At 35.8% G+C, this 19,115-nt stretch overlaps 1 protein-coding gene and 1 non-coding gene across 10 annotated transcripts in view; both read left to right on the forward strand.

The window, feature by feature from the left end:
• Nucleotides 1-19,115, forward strand: part of INPP4B (inositol polyphosphate-4-phosphatase type II B) — a 759,315-nt gene that overhangs the window by 307,352 nt on the left and 432,848 nt on the right. For 8 of the 9 annotated variants that reach the window (XM_042935413.1, XM_042935409.1, XM_042935410.1 and 5 more), the window contains exon 1: nucleotides 15,679-15,816. The exons of the other annotated variant lie outside the window; for it this stretch is intronic. The gene's annotated coding sequence lies outside the window, so the exon portion shown is untranslated. Of the gene's footprint in view, nucleotides 1-15,678; nucleotides 15,817-19,115 lie in introns of those variants that run through there. 9 annotated transcript variants of the gene reach the window in all.
• Nucleotides 7,314-7,421, forward strand: LOC122218783. Its single transcript, XR_006202113.1, has one exon. It is a non-coding gene; the product is annotated as a U6 spliceosomal RNA (small nuclear RNA).

Consider the following 19,115-nt stretch of genomic DNA (forward strand, 5'->3'; position numbering starts at 1 on the left):
CTAGAAGGATTCACGAATTTGTCCTACACTGATTTGAAAGCAGACTGCCTTTTAAGAAAAGCTTTGTGATTGCTGTAGAGCAGGGAGCACATTTGTCTTGTGTATGTATTCATGCAACTGAAATTGATCTCATTCAAATTGTAAGACTGATGATATATTTGCAATGCATTTTGAACATTGCCCTCCAAAGATAAAGGGGGAATGGCACAATCACTTTTTAGGCCTAGAATTTTTGGCACCATGCACTGAAATGATTTTCTGATCCACTTATTTCTTGAGGCTCTGTTTCTGACATGTTTTTCATTTCCCTGCTCAGTGCATTAATTAGTGGCATCTGAATCTCTTTGTTAGCACTAGTAAAAAAAATCCTAGTGCCTACCATTATGGGGTATAGCTGTTAACATACAGCAAAAAAATCGTAAGGTTTTCTACAAGCCCACGAAGCTACAAGTGAACGGATGAATGGCCTTTGAACAAAATCAAACGATTTTTACCAAGGCGGAATTTACTGAGCCTCTTTTCCTCCAATTATCCATTTCATAATTACAGTTGATTATTTAAATTTCTATATTCTAAACATGTTTTACTTTTCCTCAAGTATTTTGATATACAGTAAAACCTTGGATTGAGAGTAACTTGTTCTGCAAGTGTTCCTCAAGACAAGCAAACATTTCTAATAAATTTTAACTTAATGAATGAGTGATGTTTGCAATACGAGTAGTATGTGATGCTGAATGTCACATGATCACGATTGAGCCAAAGGTTCTGGAAATTCACTTTGATACACAAGTGCTTTGGATTACAAGCCTATTTCCAAAATGAATTCTGCTCATAAACCAAGGTTTTACTATATTCCATTTTTACTCTTACTCTTGTAACTTTTATTAAAGGACTCTTTTGTTTTGTGAATAATTTATATATGCATTTGTTTTCCATCAAATAGTTACTGAGTGTCTATCTTACTGCCTGAGTGGCAGGCTGCTGAGCTTACCTGACATGGGTCCCTCCCTCTTGAAGCTTGCTGTTTGGTAAAGGATACAACATTAATCAAATAATTACACAGTCTAAAGTTGCTGCTTTCAAAAGTGCTGTGAGCTAGAGGAATATGGGATGAATAGTGCATGTAACAGGGAGATCTGAACTTGGGGTAAAGTGGGATGATCAGGGAAATGTTCTCTGATAAAATAGAGCAGAATGGCTAGAGACCTGAAAGAGAGATGAACTAGGAGCAGGTAGGCATAACCAGTGTCCTGGCAGGGGGCACATCCTGTGCAAAGATGATGGAATGGTTGGGAGCAGAGCTAGTCCTGAAAAGGGCAGAGCAAGAGCAGTGGCAACAGCAGGGGCCTCCTGACGAGGATGGAGAGGCCAATTGCAGGGTCTTCAGTGGTTTTTCATTATCCTGTGAACCATTGTGAACCACACCAGTAAGCCTTTGAAAGTTTTTAAGCTAAAGGAAAATATGTGATTTGAGTTTTGAAGAGGATCATTCCAACTGCTCTGCAAAGAAGGGTTAGAGTTGGACAAGATTGAGGCAGAGATTAGATGCGAGGATTTTGTTACCCCTGGGCCACAGATTAGACCAGGATGGTGTTGGTGGCAACAGGGACAAGTGGATATTTCCTAATAGTAATCAGAAAATAAAAGGAACTTGGTGATAAATTGAAAATAGCAATGAGGTATCTATAGCACAATTTTCTGAGATCTGCTCTCAGTGCACCCTGACTCAGGATTCAATGTCTGGCTGTTGAAACAAAAGTAAATTACAACAAAAGACATCATTTACTTAAATTGTTCTCGTGCATTAAGAAATGAATTATATAATATATATTTTATAGCATACACACACACACACACACACACACAAATTAGTTCTATCCAGCTTAATCAATGTGTTAATATAAATATTTTGAAAAGAAGTGGAGAACTGGCCTTTGCAGATGGCACTAGCAAATTCTATCTCCTTTGTGGAGAAACAGTCCACCTCTGGTGAGTGTCTTGGTTTATTTGGTATGACCTTTCCCCTTAGCCTGAGACTGTGGAATTGACAGTAAATGTGACCTTCATACATCCTTGTTAAAAATCTACTCAAGAGAAATTGTATTCTGTTCAGAGAAGGACAGTGCCATTTTACTCAGGTGTGGATTAGATAATAGTAAATCATCTTGTAATAATGTTGAAAGCTACATCACCACCTTGGACTCATAAAAGAGAAATTACTTTTCATAGCCTACACAATGTGCACAAGCAGCTACATTTGGCAGATTTGCCTAACACCATTTTAAGTCTTTATTTTTTATTTCAAGTTTTTGATGCTAAGTAAAGATGTTTTGGTTATATAAGATTTATCATTCTTCTGACTGATATCCAAGGACTTCCCCAAGTCACACACTTAAATTTCTAGGAACACTTATTCATTCTCAGGCAAAAACTTTCAAGTGAGAAGTTGGATGAAGGCCTCTTCCCCTTCCCTTCCTTTTTTCTTCCTCCATCTCTCTGTCCTTTCTTTTCTGTTTTAAAGGTGACCACTTTTCTTGGTAATGACACCCTCATACCCACATCATTTTCTCCATCGGTATATCTACTGACTTGTTTTCTTCAAACTATATCCAGAATCCAGACAATTCTCACCACCTCCATCCACCATTTTGGCTCTAATCTAAATCAACGTCATCTCCATCCTATGTTATTTCAATGACCGTCTGACTACTCTTCTGGCTTTTAACCTTGCCCCATGGTTATATTCTCTTCACAGTAGTCAGTGACCCCTGAAAAATGTCACCTGTGTCATACACTCCTATAAGTAAATGGTTCTTTGATTGCCCATCTCAGAGTAATGACTATGTTACTATCATTGTCCTCAGTATACTGCATTATTTGTACTTGAGCTCACTCTCTGAACTCCTCTCCTTCTTTCCTCCTCTCTAGTCATACCCAGGTCTCCCTGCTGTCTCTCAGACATTCCAAGAATCCTCCCGCATTAAGGCCTGTGCCTGAATGTTCTTCCTCCAGGTATCATGATTTGTTTCGTCACTGTCTTCAGGGATCTATGCAATCATTCTGATTAAAAGGTTCTTTTCTGACCACCTTATCTAAAATAGCACCTTTCATATCATTCTCCATTACTTTTACTGCCTTAATTTTCTTTGTTGTACTTATCAACCTCCTAATATATATGTATGTTTGTTTACTTGCTTATTTCTTTTTCTACTAGAATGTAAGCCCTATAATTGTTGGGACTTTGACTTTTGCTCAGCTCAGTGTCCTCAGCATTTGGAATAGTGCCTCCTCTCTAACACGTGTTCAATTGCTTTTGGTTTAAGGCATAAAATTTGCTATAATTCATGTTTTCTAGAACCTGAAAAAGGACAAAGAATTGATTGTTCCCTAGAGATTCCAAATAGAATGCATCTCTGCCACACTCTGATTTTAGGATGCCTGGCCTCCACAACTGTAGGAAAATATATTTGTGTTGTTTTAAGACACTAAATTTGTGATAGTTTGTTTCAACAACAATAAAAAACTAACAAGCTTCTGGAGCTATCTAAGATGCAACCTCATAATCCTTTTTTCAGTGCTTCAGGTATGTATGGATTGAAGTTGGCATATGTGGTAGTCATTAGTATTGTTCACAAAATATTTCTGGATTTCCTTTTGGGTATATGGTAGAATTGTGTGTTACTGTCCCCTTGAAGTTAGGTATGACCATGTGACTTTCTCAGGAAGATGACTAGTTAAGTGAAGTAGCATATGTAACTTCTAGGTAATGTTTATAAGCTTTTGCAAATTTTGTCCTAATGCCATTTTTCTTGTTATTGTGAGTGTAGAATCTTGATGAGATATACTCTCCATGGGCCTGCTTTCCTGAGAAACAATGAGCACATTCCTTTAGCTAATGCTAATGGACTTGTGGTGTGAATGAGAGATCATTTTGTGCAAGCTGCTGAGATTTGGGGGTTATTTTGTCAAAATAGCAAAATAGTCCAGTGGTTCTTAAATGTTTTGGTCTTAGGATCATTTTTACACTCTTAAAATTTCTTGACATCCCAAAGAGTTTTAGTTTATGTGGGACTATCTATGAATATTTATCATGCTAGGAATTAAAATAGACATTCTTAAATAATTCACTTAAAAATAATAAATAACAAAGATAAACCCATTTTATGCCCACATAAAAATATTTTAATGACAAAGAAAAAAATAGTTTTATGAAAAGAATATTTCTTTTATTTATATATTTTTATATATTTTTAATGTTTGGCTTTATATGAGTCAACCGGATTCTCATATCTGCTCTAAGAGCATTCAGACTGTTGTCATTCTTGTGTTTGAAGTATATGGAAAAGACTCAACCTCATGTAGTTATGTAGTTGTAATGGGAGAAGTATTTTAATACCCTTTTTAGATAATTGTGGATATTCTTTTTTAGCATTACACTAGAACTCTGTAAATAGTATTTTCTTAAAGGTGAATTACAATGTGGAACTGAAATCATATTAACGAACTTCTCATACTGTTACATGAGATCCACTGGTCTTTTTTTATTATTCAAGTATAATTACCACACAGTGTTATATCAGTTTCAGGTGTACAGTATAACGATCGAGCAATGCTATACAGTTCTCAGTGCTCAACTATAAAATTCCTAAAAGAAAACATAGGCAGTAATTTCTTTGACAGAAGCCATAGAATGATTTTTCTAGATATGCCTCCTTTGGCAAAGGAAACAAAAGCAAATTTAAACTTTGGGGACTATATCAAAATAAAAATCTTCTGCACAGTGAAGGAAACTATCAGCAAAACAAAAAGGCAGCCTAATGAATGGGAAAAGATATTTACAAATGACATATTGGATAATGGATTAATATCCAAAATATATAAAGAACTTATTCAAGCCAACACCAAAAAAAAAAAAAAAAAACAAATAAACAATAATCTAACTAAAAATCGACAGAAGACCTGAACAGACATGTTTTTCAAAGAAAATGTACAAATGGCCAACAAACACATAAGAAGATCATCACAGAAATGCAAATCAAAACCATATGAGATATCACTTTACCCCTGTCAGATTGGCTAAAACCATTGGTCTATCTTGCATTTTAAATGGACACATGCGTGACTCTGTAAAGGCATCTATTGGTCACTTGAAAAACATTGACTTACTAGGTTTTGCAGATCTCCTAAATGTTAACACATTTCATTACACAATATCAAAACCGAACTTTGTTTTTATTATTATTCTCAAGTTGGTTAATATACAGTGTAGTCTTGGCTTCAGGAGTAGATCCAGTGATTCATCACTTGCATACAACACCCATTGCTCATCCCAACAAATGCCCTTCTTAATGCCCGTCACCCATTTTCCCCACCCACCCCTACCTCTTTATCACCATCAAACCTCAGTTTGTTCTCTGTATTTAACAGTCTCTTATAGTTTGCCTCCCTCTCTGTTTTTACCTATTTTTCCTACCCCAAACCCAACATTCTTTAGTATCGCTAACAAAATCTTTAAAAAGGTTTTATATATCAAGAAACTGTTAAGGAACTGTTACCAGATACAAATTTTCTAAATTCTAACATTCTTTTGAATATTCAAATTCTATTGTGTTTTGAGCATCAACATTGTTTTCCTTGAAGTGAAAAAACTCACTTTGTCTATTTTCTTTTTTTTTTTTTTTTTTTTTTTTCACTTTGTCTATTTTCAAGAAATACTCAAGTCTGGGAATATCAGCAAAATATTCAAGCCCAAATTATTATAGTTTTTAGGTTAATTATTTTTTTCTTTTTTTTAATTTTTAATTTTTTTGAGAGACAGAGAGAGACAGTGTGAGTGGGGGAAGGACAGAGAGAGGGAGACACACAATCTGAAGCAGACTCCAGGCTCTGAGCTGTCAGCATAGAGCTCGATGTGGGGCTCAAACTCACGAAAAGTGAGATCATGACCTCAGCCAAAGTCGGACGCTCAACCGACTGAGCCACCCAGGCGCCCCAAGGTTAATTATTCTTTCGAATAAAAATGGTATGTAATGAAAAGAGCATGTAGTTCAACTTGCAACATAAACAGTATTTCCCAGAGATGGCCATTATGGACAGCAGCTTCTGACATGGCTCTTAATGATCCCAGCCTCTCAGAGATCATGCTTTTGTATAATTCTCCCCCTTTGAATGTGGGCTGGAGCTGGTGACTGGCTTCTAGCAAATAGAGTATGGTAAAAGTGAAGAGGTGTCACTTCTGTGATTGGATTATAAAAGACTGTGATTTCCATTTTGCCGGATTTCTCTCTCTGGCTCTTCTCACATTCATGTGGTCCCAGGTGTCACCTTGATCGCAGCCTTGTTAGAAACTTCAGCCAGAGGATCCAGCTAAGCAGTCCATGAATTTCTGACCCACAGAAACTGAGATAATAAATGTATGTTATTTTAAGCTGCTAGGTTTTAAGGTAATTTATTATAGAAATAGATCACTAACATTGCTATCTACTTCATTATATAGAAGTACTTTATATATATGTTTAATTTTTGTCACACAGAATGAATATTAAGGTGTGTCCTTAAGTTCCAAGATTTAATAAAATTATGAATTTTTACCAATTCATCAAAGATGTTCTTAGGTAAAACTGGAATTTTAGTGCCTGGTGATGAAATATACAAAATCTGCTAGTACTGCTTAGTTCTACTCCCTCGATTTGTTCTAAGTACCCAGTAATGTTACCCACCATCGTATTTGTACCATCAGTGCGAATGCCAACATAGTAAAAGAAAAGAATATATTAATTGCTTTGATTTCACAGGACTCCTTAAAGTTTTCCTGGGCTCCCCTAAGGGATCTGAGGAATATACTTCAGAGCTGCTAATATAGACAGACTATCCCAATTATCACGTCAGATGAATTGTTACTTTTACATCCTTTGTCTATGTGTTACAACATAGTAAAACTGCCTAAGGAAAGGCAATGCAAAATACTCTTCATTTAAAAAATAAAAGTGGTTTTTATAAGGTTTTGAAATTCTGCCTTTGGAGGACATGCACATGTTTGACTCTGCTTATCAATTCAGGGCTGCTGAAACATCACTTCACACCCATTTTTACTATCCATCCAGGATTATATATATCAAGAGAACAGTGTTGATTCTCAGTGTTACTTGCTGCTGCTGGTATTGGCATCTTATCTATTAATCATTAAGAAAGGGAATGTTAATATGTTTTTGGGTATATGTGGGTATGTATGTGTTTGTTATGAGTTCTATAAGTAGGAATCTGGTACAGCTTAAATAAGGTGGATATTGCAACTATTTCCAAGTACATATTTCATGCTCACTTTGGCAGCACATATACGAAAATTGAAACAATGCAGAGAAGATTGGCATGGTCCCTGTGCAAAGATGACATGGAAATCCAAGGACATATTTCCTTTGTATCGTGTTATTACTCACACTGGTACTGTAATGGATAATAATAATACTTCCTTATGATAGGGAATTTAGAAAATAAATATGTATGAATGAAAAATTATGCATTATCTTGCCACTAAGAGAAAACTATGGCTACCTGTTTTATGTGTTTTCTTTCTATTCATGCATTTAAATTCATATGGGTATATTTTAAATTTTCCTTAACAATATTAATGGGCAATTTCAACCCTAGACCTTGCTTTCAAACTTCTGCTTGTGCTTGTAGATAAATTAAACTCCAAAGTGCATTGATTTTACTGTGAAGAATCATGATTTCACATTGCAAAGGCAGCAGTATTCAATTATCCAAAGTATTTTTAAAAAGTAAAAGTTTTTTCACTGTTAATTTTATTTATATTGTTAAACATGTTATATATATTGATAATAAAAGATACATTTTATTGGTCTACCTTTTACATTCTATTCTATATGTTTTATAGGATATATTTATATATGCAAATATATATAAATTATAAATCAAAATAAAAATGAAATAAGAAACACACCAGAATTATCTTGTGTTTTTAAATAATAGGGGTAATATGTTTCAAGTTCCTGAAGATCAATTTTGTTTTATTAAACATGGATCCCCAGATGTTACAAGGCAGTCAGCACTAGTTTAAAATGCAGGTGGTATTCCCTTATGCATCCTACTTTAGAGCATGTCACGGTAGATTAACTTATCTCAGAGCTCTACACAATTGATCCCTGTCACTGTGGCTGAGCTGATCCTTTGCAGCTGATTGACACATTATGGCCAAAAGTAATACACTAGCCAGATCTCTGATAGGCTGTTATAGTGAGATCTCTCATTCTTTCCCCACCTTGATTTCTACCGAAGAATCGAATAAACTCGCTAAATATACAATGGGAAAATCTGAACATAGGTATATGTTTTCTGTGGCTGGCTACTGCTCATCTCTTCTTCACACTTATACCTATTGATTTTAAGGTGAAATTAGAAAAATAAAAGTGCTCTTAAGTGTTACAGAATGTTCCTTGCAGACTTCTATAATTCACGGGTCAGAGAAGGGTCACTAGATATACATATATTGATAACTGTTTTATATTTAATGGCCAGGGATGCCTACTATTAAAAGCTGGGATCTAGGCTATTACTACCCTCATTTATTATTTATAAAACTCTGTCAGTGTACATGGTATTTAATGTTGGATGAAATTGTGCCAGACAAATTCCCCTCCGTGAGGAGCCTCCAAGCTGAAAACAGGAGGAGAACGATGCAGGAGAGAAATCGTGGGAAGGACAGAGAGTGATTAAGGGTTGTAAACTTAGCATTGCTTTACCCAGTAGGTGGACGACAGAGAGAACCTGAATGCTGAGAAATGATTCTAAGATTGGGAAGCCATTCAGTGTAATAAAGCCAATAACTAGAAGCAAGGAAAGGCATTAGAAAAGGAGAATCTTAGCCCTCTAAGTGAGAACTCTGTATCTTCAGCTCTGACACTTCTTCATACACTATGTTCACCTGGTTTCTCAGCACCCCCTCTTACTCATTGTGTTCCAAACCAGTGGGTCTCAAACTTGAACATCATCAGAATGATGGGCAAGTGGGTAGGGGTTGTTAAAACAGAGATTACTAGACCATATGTCAGTCCAAGTATCTGAATCAGTGAGTCTGGGGTCTTGAATTTGCATTTCTAACAAGTTCACAGGAATTGCTGCTGGAGCCACCCTTTGAGAACCTCCGTCCTAAATTAATATCTCCAATTCCTCCTACATCTTGTCTTCTAAACCACAGCTTGGAGTCATCTCTAATTCTTACCTTATAGTCAGACAATTCCCCAGTTCTGTCTTTGCTTTCCTAAGAATTCCCTTTATTTTTTTATATATATTTTATTGTCAAATTGGTTTCCATACAACACCCAGTGCTCATCCCAACAGGTGCCCTCCTCAATGCCCATCACCCACTTTCCCCTCTCCCCCACCCCCCATCAACCCTCAGTTTGTTCTAAGTATTTAAGAGGCTTTTATGGTTTGCCTCCTTCCCTCTCTGTAACGTTTTTTCCCCCTTCCCCTCCCCCATGGTCTTCTGGTAAGTTTCTCAGGATCCACATAGAAGTGAAAACATATGGTATCTTTCTTTCTCTGCCTGACTTATTTCACTTAGCATAATACCCTCTAGTTCCATCGACGTTGCTACAAAAGGCCATATTTCATTCTTTCTCATTGCCAAGTAGTATTCCATTGTATATAAACCACATCTTTATCCGTTTGTCAGTTAGTGGACATTTAAGCTCTTTCCGTAATTTGGCTATTGTTGAAAGTGCTGCTATACACATTGGGGTACATGTGCCCCAATTCATCAGCACTCCTGTATCCCTTGGGTAAATTCTTAGCAGTGCTATTGCTGGGTCATAGGATAAATCTATTTTTAATTTTTTGAGGAACCTCCACACTGTTTTCCAGAGTGGCTGCACCAGTTTGCATTCCCACCAACAGTGCAAGAGGGTTCCAGTTTCTCCACATCCTCTCCAGCATCTATAGTCTCCTGATTTGTTCATTTAGCCACTCTGACCCATGTGAGGTGGTATCTCAGTGTGGTTTTGATTTGTATTTCCTTGATGAAGAGTGACATTGAGCATTTAGATTTTGTTTTAGCTTTTTAACTGAAAGCTACCAATCTAATCAGATACTACGACCATTCCTAGCACTATTGCTGGCAACAACAGAAACTACAATCACTACTCCTAATTACTTTGAACACCTACTATAGGCAAGACAATACAGTGACCACCTTAACATATATTATATCATTAAATAATGCTACTAGGTGATCTGTATTATCCCCACCTACAAGGAAAGAAATTCATTTGCAGTAAGATTAATTCACCTGAAGTGAGTGTTACCGAAATTATATAAATAACACTAAATCCCATGTCTTTATGTCCATCTAGTATTCAGACCCTACCTGAAGGCCACCTCTTTCATGTAGTCCCTCATGTATGATTAGGCCAGTGCAATAGTGAGCCCACTCCCTTCTCTCCACTATTAATATCTCCTCTGTATTACAACTTAGTATATGATGTGGTGGTATTAGCAATCAGTACAGAGAGGATAGATTAATCAAGAAATGTCACTGGGACAATCAAATGCTTGTATGATACAATACACAGATAAATAGCAGATGGAATAAAATCTTCAATGTGAAAAACAAAACTGAAAAATTTTAAATAAAACATGAAACACTGTGGTACAAATGTCACACAAATGGTAAACATAAACACTTGTGAAAATTAAAAAAAAGATTTAAAAAATGACAGTTAAACCATAAATCAGGGGTTATTTGCAGTGAATTTGAACAATGAAATGTTAGTTAAGGAAATATATAATTAACTCTGTCAAATCTTCATGATTCACAAAAGAGGAAAAAGGATGGCTAATATGTTTAAGAAAATATGTTCAGAATTCAAAAATAATAAGGGAAACTAATGTTGTATATAAAAGCACAATATAATTCCAAACGTATCAGATTAGTGTGTCTGAGCCTTTGTAGAGATTTGAGTCTATCCCTTAGTATGCTAGTTGATGTGTAAATGAGTTTAATTACTTTGGAGAGAAGTTTGAGGTATCTACTAAAGTTGATAGTGTAGGTACCTATAACTTATTAATTCTACCTCTAGATATATATACTCTAAAATATCTCTTCAACAGACACACAAGGATGTATGTGCAAGGATGTTTACCACAACATTGTTTGAATAGGAAAACACTGAGAGCAAACCATATGTTCTTAATAGGTTATTGGATAATTAATTTTTGTGGTCTATTTATACAAAGAACACAATTACTCAGTTAAAACAGATAAACTAAACCTATATGCATTATAATGGATCCATCTCATAAACATAATGTTGAATAAAATTAGTAAATCACAATGTATACAAAAATTCTATTTTTTTAAACCTACAACACACAGAAATCCTACATATTGTTTGTGAATACAAACTTATCAGTTAAAGTAAATATATGAACAAGAAGAATATATACCAGTTTCGGGACGATAGTAACCTCTGGGGGAAGGAGGAGGAAAAAGGGATATGGGCTGGCCTTAATTGTATAAATGATCTTCTGTTTATTATTTAGATTAAAAAATCTTAACCAAATATGGCAAAATGCTAATACTTGTTAAATTAATGTGGTAAGTAGTTGTTATTTTTTTCTCTTCAGGGACACCTGGGTGGCTCAGTCGGTTAAATCTCTGACTTCAGCTCAGGTCATGATCTCACAGTCTGTGAGTTCAAGCCCCACATCAGGTCTGTGCTGACAGCTCAGAGCCTGGAGCCTGCTTCGGATTCTTGTCTCCCTCTCTCTCTGCCCCTCCCCTGCTCATGCTCTGTCTCTCTCTGTCTCAAAAATAAATGAAAACCTTAAAAAAATTTAAAAAAAAATCTGAACCAAATATGGCAAAATGCTAATACTTGTTAAATTAATGTGGCAAATAGTTGTTATTTTTTTCTCTTCGTATAAAATCTTCATGATCAAAAAGGGAGCATTTTAACAAAGGCTTCCATAGTGAAAGAAATTTTGAATAGTCTAGCTTAGTCAAAATACAACCATTTTCTTTGCTACAAAACTTTTCAGTCATTAATATGCTAATGGACATTGTGAATTGCCAAGAGGGTAATGTCTTATAAAGTAATTCCCAAACTTACTTGACTGTAGAAGCCTTTTTTTTTTTAATAAAACATCTTTTAACACCTCAAAGATCTTTTGGGAAATGCTGTTATACATCATAGCACTCAACTTCCTCTAATTGTTTCATGTAATTTAACTTGATTTCTCTGGTTATAGTCTCCATCTCCTTGATATTAAGACCTGTCTTACTCCTTTTGGCTAAACATGTCATGGACATATATATATATAATACTTTGATAACTTGATTTTTCTGAGAAATTATGGTGCAGACCATTACACTCAGTGTAGGTTTCTGGGAGGGAGGAAGTAGTGAAAGTAATCCTTGCACACAATTTTATATGGAAATAAAAAGCAAAACTCAAGAACATAAAGATCAACACAATGGTAACAGTAGTTTTCAAACAAATGGAGTGTATTGATGGCAAAACATTGCCAGAACTAATTGCTGGAAAATTCCTTTCTTCATTTATTCATTCACATCTCTCAACAGGTATTATGAAATATCTAAAGAGAAATGATAGTTTCATAATATATACAATCCAATGCATAAGATTTCTCAGAATTAAATCATGAATGATTTCTCAGGGAATGATTTCTCAACCCTTTTGAAATTATATTGAGCATAAATCTATTCACAATTTTATTAAATAATTCATATGAATAATTGTAAATACTAGGTATATCTCCTTGGTTCACACGGATATAATTTTGGCACAACAATGAATAAAATTGATTAATCAAAAATTTGTTGACTTACACTTTACTTTTCATTGCCCACACCTAAGGTATTGCTAGCCAACTTAAATATCAGAAATGAATTTCCCTTATATCTACCCTTTTAATAATTTACAAATATATAAAATACAGGTATTAAATGGAAATATCAAAATTTTAAAGTAGATATGTAAGATCTAGTACCAAGAGTTAGTAAGTTGACCCTTGTCCATTTGAATGTTTTAAGAAAGTACTTTGTGATTCTCATTTCATAACCATTACCATTTATACTCTTTTATGTTTGGTAAAATTTGCTGCTATTTGCTTAAAGATAAAACACCTGAATCTCATTCTTTTTGCATTTTGCATTTTTCATTTCATTATAATTCTTATAGCTCTTTAAAATTGTTTTATATAAAGGAAAATTTTTGCCCTTGGCAGAAACTAAATGTGTATACAGTAAAATCTCATGTGAAGTATAATTCAATAACTTGAATATTATTTAGGTTTATTTAGAATTCTGATTTTTCCTAACAGAAATTCACATCAATAATAAGAAAGTAGTCTGTGTTTTCAGACTTATTATGATGTTGGAATCTAATGCAGAAAACAGTTTTTAAGTAGTTTTGCCAAAAAATTATACAAGTACCTAAAAGTTTTTAGAGATGTGATTTTTCATGTTTTGTTATTTTATTTATTAAAAAAATATTTTTTAATGTTTATTTATTTTTGAGAGAAAGACATAGAGAGCAAGAGGGGAGGAGCAGAGAGAGAGGGAGACACAGAATTCGAAGCAGGCTCCAGGCTCTGAGCTGTCAACACAGAGGCTGACGCAGGGCTCGAACTCATAAACCGTGAGATCATGACCTGAGCCGATGTTGGCTGCTCAACCGACTGAGACACCCAGGTGCCCCTGTTTTGTTATTTTAATCTTAGAAGTATAGTGATATAACCAGTAAATGTGTATCCTCTTTAATTTTATTACCTTCTAAAATTGAACTGAAATGTTAATGATAAGTTGATTTTATAGAGAGGGGAAGGCAAGTGGGGAGGAATGATACATTATCTGCTTTGGGTACTTCTGGTAGGTTAGTACTTTAGCACTCTTTGTATAATATCATCATTAGTCAGAGTAACATTACAGTTAAGAATTGTTTGAAAATTTTCTGCCACTGAAGAAACTCCTATTTGGTTTAAGTACACTGCTAGACCTTTGCAGTATGTTAGCCAGATGTTCCTCTTAACAGTCTAACTCACTTGTTTCACTATCAACTGAAATAATATGACTCAATTCTGGCAGTTAACAGGAATTAATGGCAGGACAAGACATTAACTCACTACTCATAACTGTCTGAGTAATAAAATGATATCACCAGTATTCTAATGATAGCATTTATGCTATTATAAGACAATGGAATAATCTACTCTGTTACAAACAAAATAGAGTTATATATACATTATGAAGATAAATATACAGTATTTATTTTTGTAAACAATTTCTTGGATGAGGACATTTTTCAGATGGACCTTTATTATTTGTACAGGTACAACTATGGACATGTATATCTTAGAGTATTAATTCTCTAAAATTGTGTCCTTGTCAAAGTGGGCATGCCCTCCTGTTGCTCCTAGCCATTTTGCCATACCTATATGGAGTTCCTGCTTGAGAAATGGGTGTGTGTGTCGGGTTGGGGGGAAAGGTAAACCCTGTATAAAAGAAAATCAGAATGAAGAGTATTTTAGTTATCTATTTAGTTAATATTTAGTTATCTATTGCTACATAGCAAGTTACCTCCCCAAATCCTTGTTACTTCTACCAGCAAGCATTTATTATCTTATACAGTTTCTGTAGATTTAAAATTTAGGAGTAGCTTAGCTGCGTGATTCTGGCTTGGGATTTTTCATGAAGTTACAGTCAACCTGTAAGTTGGAGTTGCATTCATGTGAAGGCTTGACTGGGGTGTGAATATCCACTTCCACGATGGCTTAATCACATGACTGGCAGGCTGACTTCCAATAGGAGGTATCACTCTCTCACCATGTGGTATATATCCCTGTTCACATGCAACTGGTTTCTCCCAGAGTGAGTGATGTAAGAACAAGGCAGAAGCCAAATGGCTTTTATGAACTAACCTGGGAAATCACATAATATTGTTTATGCAATATCTTATTGGATATACAGGTATCCAGTGTGGGAAAGAACTATGTGAGTGTGTGAATATCAGAAAGTGATGGTTATTGGAGGAGAACACCCTAGAGTCTGGCTACTATAGGTAAGGAGGAAAAGAAATAGCATGTATAATTTGAATAAAACACTGTACCTTGACTTTGTTTCAGGACAATGAGTATCTCAATCACTTAAAATAATTTCTGACTGATTTCTGCAAGGTGAAGTAGCACAAGGTTTTTTTATATTACTGTCTGTACATCTAAAACAGTTTTATTCATGCCAATGACTTTGAAATTTAGGTCATGAAGAACGTTGTTATTCTATGGTGGGGCAGCTCTAGTGTCATACATAAGAAGGTGACAGAGCTAGAATTAGAAAAGGAAGATCCAGGCTTCTTGTCTTTTAATCTTTGGTCATAGTCATTGCTTCCTGCCAGTCCAGAAGTAACCCAAGAGATTCCCCAGATACTTATTAATGAAATGGGTCAATGTATTTGCATCCATCTCCAGCCATTGTTCTATGAAACTGTGATTCAAAGAGATGTCAATATGTTGCACCTATTCCACGGTAGGTGTACAAGTTCATAGGTTTTAAGACTTTTGTGACACATTCTGATGATGAAACAATGAGGTTTGTAAACAAAGACAGTAATTTACCTCCAAGCACATTTAACTTTACGAACATCAAGTCACAGTAAAAGGAAATGCATCATTCTAACCAAGTCAGCTGAATTGTAGGTAGACCTTCAACGTGAAAACCAGGAGTGGAACAGTGAAGAATTATCGCACTGTTAAGGTGGATTAAGGGAGAAGAGAGGGCAGGTAACCATAGTTTTCAGAATTATGGCTCAGGATGTTGTTCTTACATCTTTTTCAATGGAAACAATCTCTATTTACACCACAGGATGAGCTGTTCAACTAAAAGACAAGATCAGATTGAGATGTTTTGAATAAGAGATGTTAAGGTCGGTTCAGATGCTCACTGTCTTTGAGGCCAAGATGTAGTCACAAACATACATTGTTTCTGATGAATGGCTAATTAGATTGAAGGGGAAACAAGGATGCACCTGTTATCTTTCTGCACCATGGGATTACATTTCCTAGATATATTTTACTACCTGGTTCCAGGAAGCCAGTGTCCAGTATTATCAGCTGCAAAGCATCAGGTATTTTTATACTTAATTAGGCTAAGTGTCTGATTTATGACACCTGAGTCAAGGCTTCAGTAAGGTCATTCACCTCAAAGAGATCAACACCCAGCATGAATAGGTCTGTTACTGCCTTGCTCCTTGACACCCAGGATACTTTAATAGACCAATGACTAGTATTGGAATAAAAATATGTTTCTATTTATAGTCTTCAATTCCAGGCTGCTTAAAAAAATCAATAAAATTAAAAAAAATAATTTTCATATAGACATGTAGTAGGAGTAATGGAGCTCTCTTTGGATAACTCTAGAATTTACTTCCTGGGTCTATTTTGTAGAGGGTGGAAAGTGGGGATAGTGAGGGTTATGCTGCATTTGTTTTTTGTCAAATCATTTGTAAACTAGATAAAGAGATGAATTTCTGCTCAGATTCCTAATTTGAGGAAAGTTTAATAACAAGCCTATTTACAAAGATGTGATCAGGATTTAGGGAAAATAATAAATATGGTTCAGTGTCCTAGAAACTAGTAAAGAGCTGTTGTTATGTTTAGGTATTTAGGGGCATAGAAAGGGAGAGGTAGCAGAATCCAGAGTGAAATGAGTCATTTGAAGTGCTGTGGTTTCAACAGAGGGGTGCAGCTGACCAGTAGTGACCTTACAGGGAGGAAACAGGAAAATAAATATGCTGTCCTCACTCTTCCCTTGATCTCTAATCTCTAGTACCAAATCCAGCCGGAAGCCTAATGATGCTGTCCATATAGGTCAGACTCTGGAGCACAGAGCATGACAGAAGAATGTGGGATGTAGATTCAGAGGGGCAAAAGGGGCAAAAGGAAGATATCAAGCACATACTTATAATTGACAGAATTCACTTAAAAATATATGCTCTACTTCCTGATCTTGCTGAAACTAAAAATTAAAACATTGTGTGATTATCTCTCGAAACTTTTGCCTGGGTTTGAATCCTAGCTCCAACATTGACCTCTGGCAGTTGACTTACTCTTTCTAGGCTGTATCATTAAAGAAGATAATTATGGTGCTAAGTCCATAAGGTTGTTGTTGTGAGGAATAAATGAACTAATATATGTAAAGCACTTAGACAATTTTCCAGGGTATAGTAAGCATTACATGACTTTGTTATTATTATTGACTTAAGTCCCACACAGTATCCTATAGTTGTAATGCTCATTTTTAGGACAAATAATGTATATTGAGTCAACTTGGATTCCTGTTGTTATTATTTTTCAATATCCCTTTAGTGTGTGGCTATAACCTGGGATTAAAAATGTAGGTTGCAGTAATCAAATGGAGATCCTTAGGGGTCTCACTTGTAACCAATGGAGGCAGGAAACATTTCCCTGAAGATTCTCATAACATCCAGAAAGGGTGGTGAATTTCTTCATTCCAGAAGATGACTGACTGGGTTGACCCCATGTCAATTAAATTTGTGATGGAAAAGTTTAGTCAACTGCTCCAGTTTCCTCCACTAAATGAATCTCTTTAGGAAACATTTTAAATGTACTTGCTGCACAGATTGGTAGTCAGGAATAAATCTTTGACTTGGAACAATGCCTTTTTTTGAGATTTATTATCTAATTAAACAATTTCCCAATAAAACAAAGCATTTAAATTTTCACAAGAACCAAGAAACAGGATTAATAATATTAACAACTAGCTTTTGTAAATCACATTACAGTTTACAAAGGGCCTTCACATTTACTGGCTCAGTGGTTTACAAGCTTTTGTTCAGCCATGGAACACTTTGATCATCACATGCTTATATTCATATATATCACAGGAAAATGGAGCTTTTGGTTCAAGCCCACATGATTAGCCCTCTTTTCCCCACTCCTAAGTAACTCCTACTGAGGGGTGTTGGGTTTCTGAGAAGGACAGTGTGAAAGCTACTTTATTAGTTTCTTTCTGAATTCCCTCCTTTCCTTGGAGGCAGGACTCTGTCATCCCACTGCCTTTGGGAGTTCTGTTTCAAATGTGGAGTGCTGGGCCTCAGCCGGTCTTCCCTGAATATACATGTGTTAAGTGTGGGGGGAGTCCCCCAGTGGGAACTTTGAGAATAGAAGGAAACACTGAGAAGATTTGAGAAGACCCTCAGCATTTCTTTTTCACGCCCAACTGTGATTGTTTGAAATTTGACATCACATCCGTGACCAAGAGTTAATGGAGTTTAGGAGTTTAAGTTTCCCAAACCTCACAGTATATAATCCATCCAAGTAAAAATTGATGGATTGTCCTCCTTGGTCAGTAGAACACATGCAGCCTTCTAAGCAATACACTTTCAGGAGGCCATTGAGGACATAACTAAAAGAAGCCTTGTTTTTGTTACTAAAATATTTATGCACACAATATTTAAAATAATCTCAAGGCATGTTTGTGTATGTGTGGTTTCTCCTCTGTGCGCCCCCCCCCCCAATCTCTTTCAATCTCTCTCCCCACTACCTTCCTTAGGCTTGTCATGTAAGACTCTAAACTGAGTTCTCTGCACCACCTCTTTTAAAACTCATATTATTGGGGCACCTGGGTGGCTCAGTCGGTTAAGCATCAGACTCTTGATTTTGGCTCAGGTCATGATCCCAGGGTCGTGGGATCAAGCCTTGGGTCACACCCTGCAGAGAGCATGGAGCCTGCTTGGGATTCTCTCTCTGCCTCTCTCCCTGGCTCATGCTCTCTAAGAACAAACAAACACACCCTCACATTATTATTATCCGAATAAGGAAATTGTGGTCAGCCTAAGTGCCTTAGGTAAAGTCTTAACTGTTAGAATCTCTCCATAGCCGATGTTCTTAACTCCAATATTAAGCCACTTGTACAGGCTGGAACATTTCAGCTCTAAGACTATCAACAACAATACTAGTAACACAAATTTGAAATGTCAATAATCATGGAAAATTCATGGTGAAAGTAAAGGGCAGCACAAAGTTTAATTCTATCATATGTTCTAACTATATCTTTGCTT

Source organism: Panthera leo, chromosome B1, assembly GCF_018350215.1.
Source record: "Panthera leo isolate Ple1 chromosome B1, P.leo_Ple1_pat1.1, whole genome shotgun sequence".
Lineage (NCBI taxonomy): Eukaryota > Metazoa > Chordata > Mammalia > Carnivora > Felidae > Panthera > Panthera leo.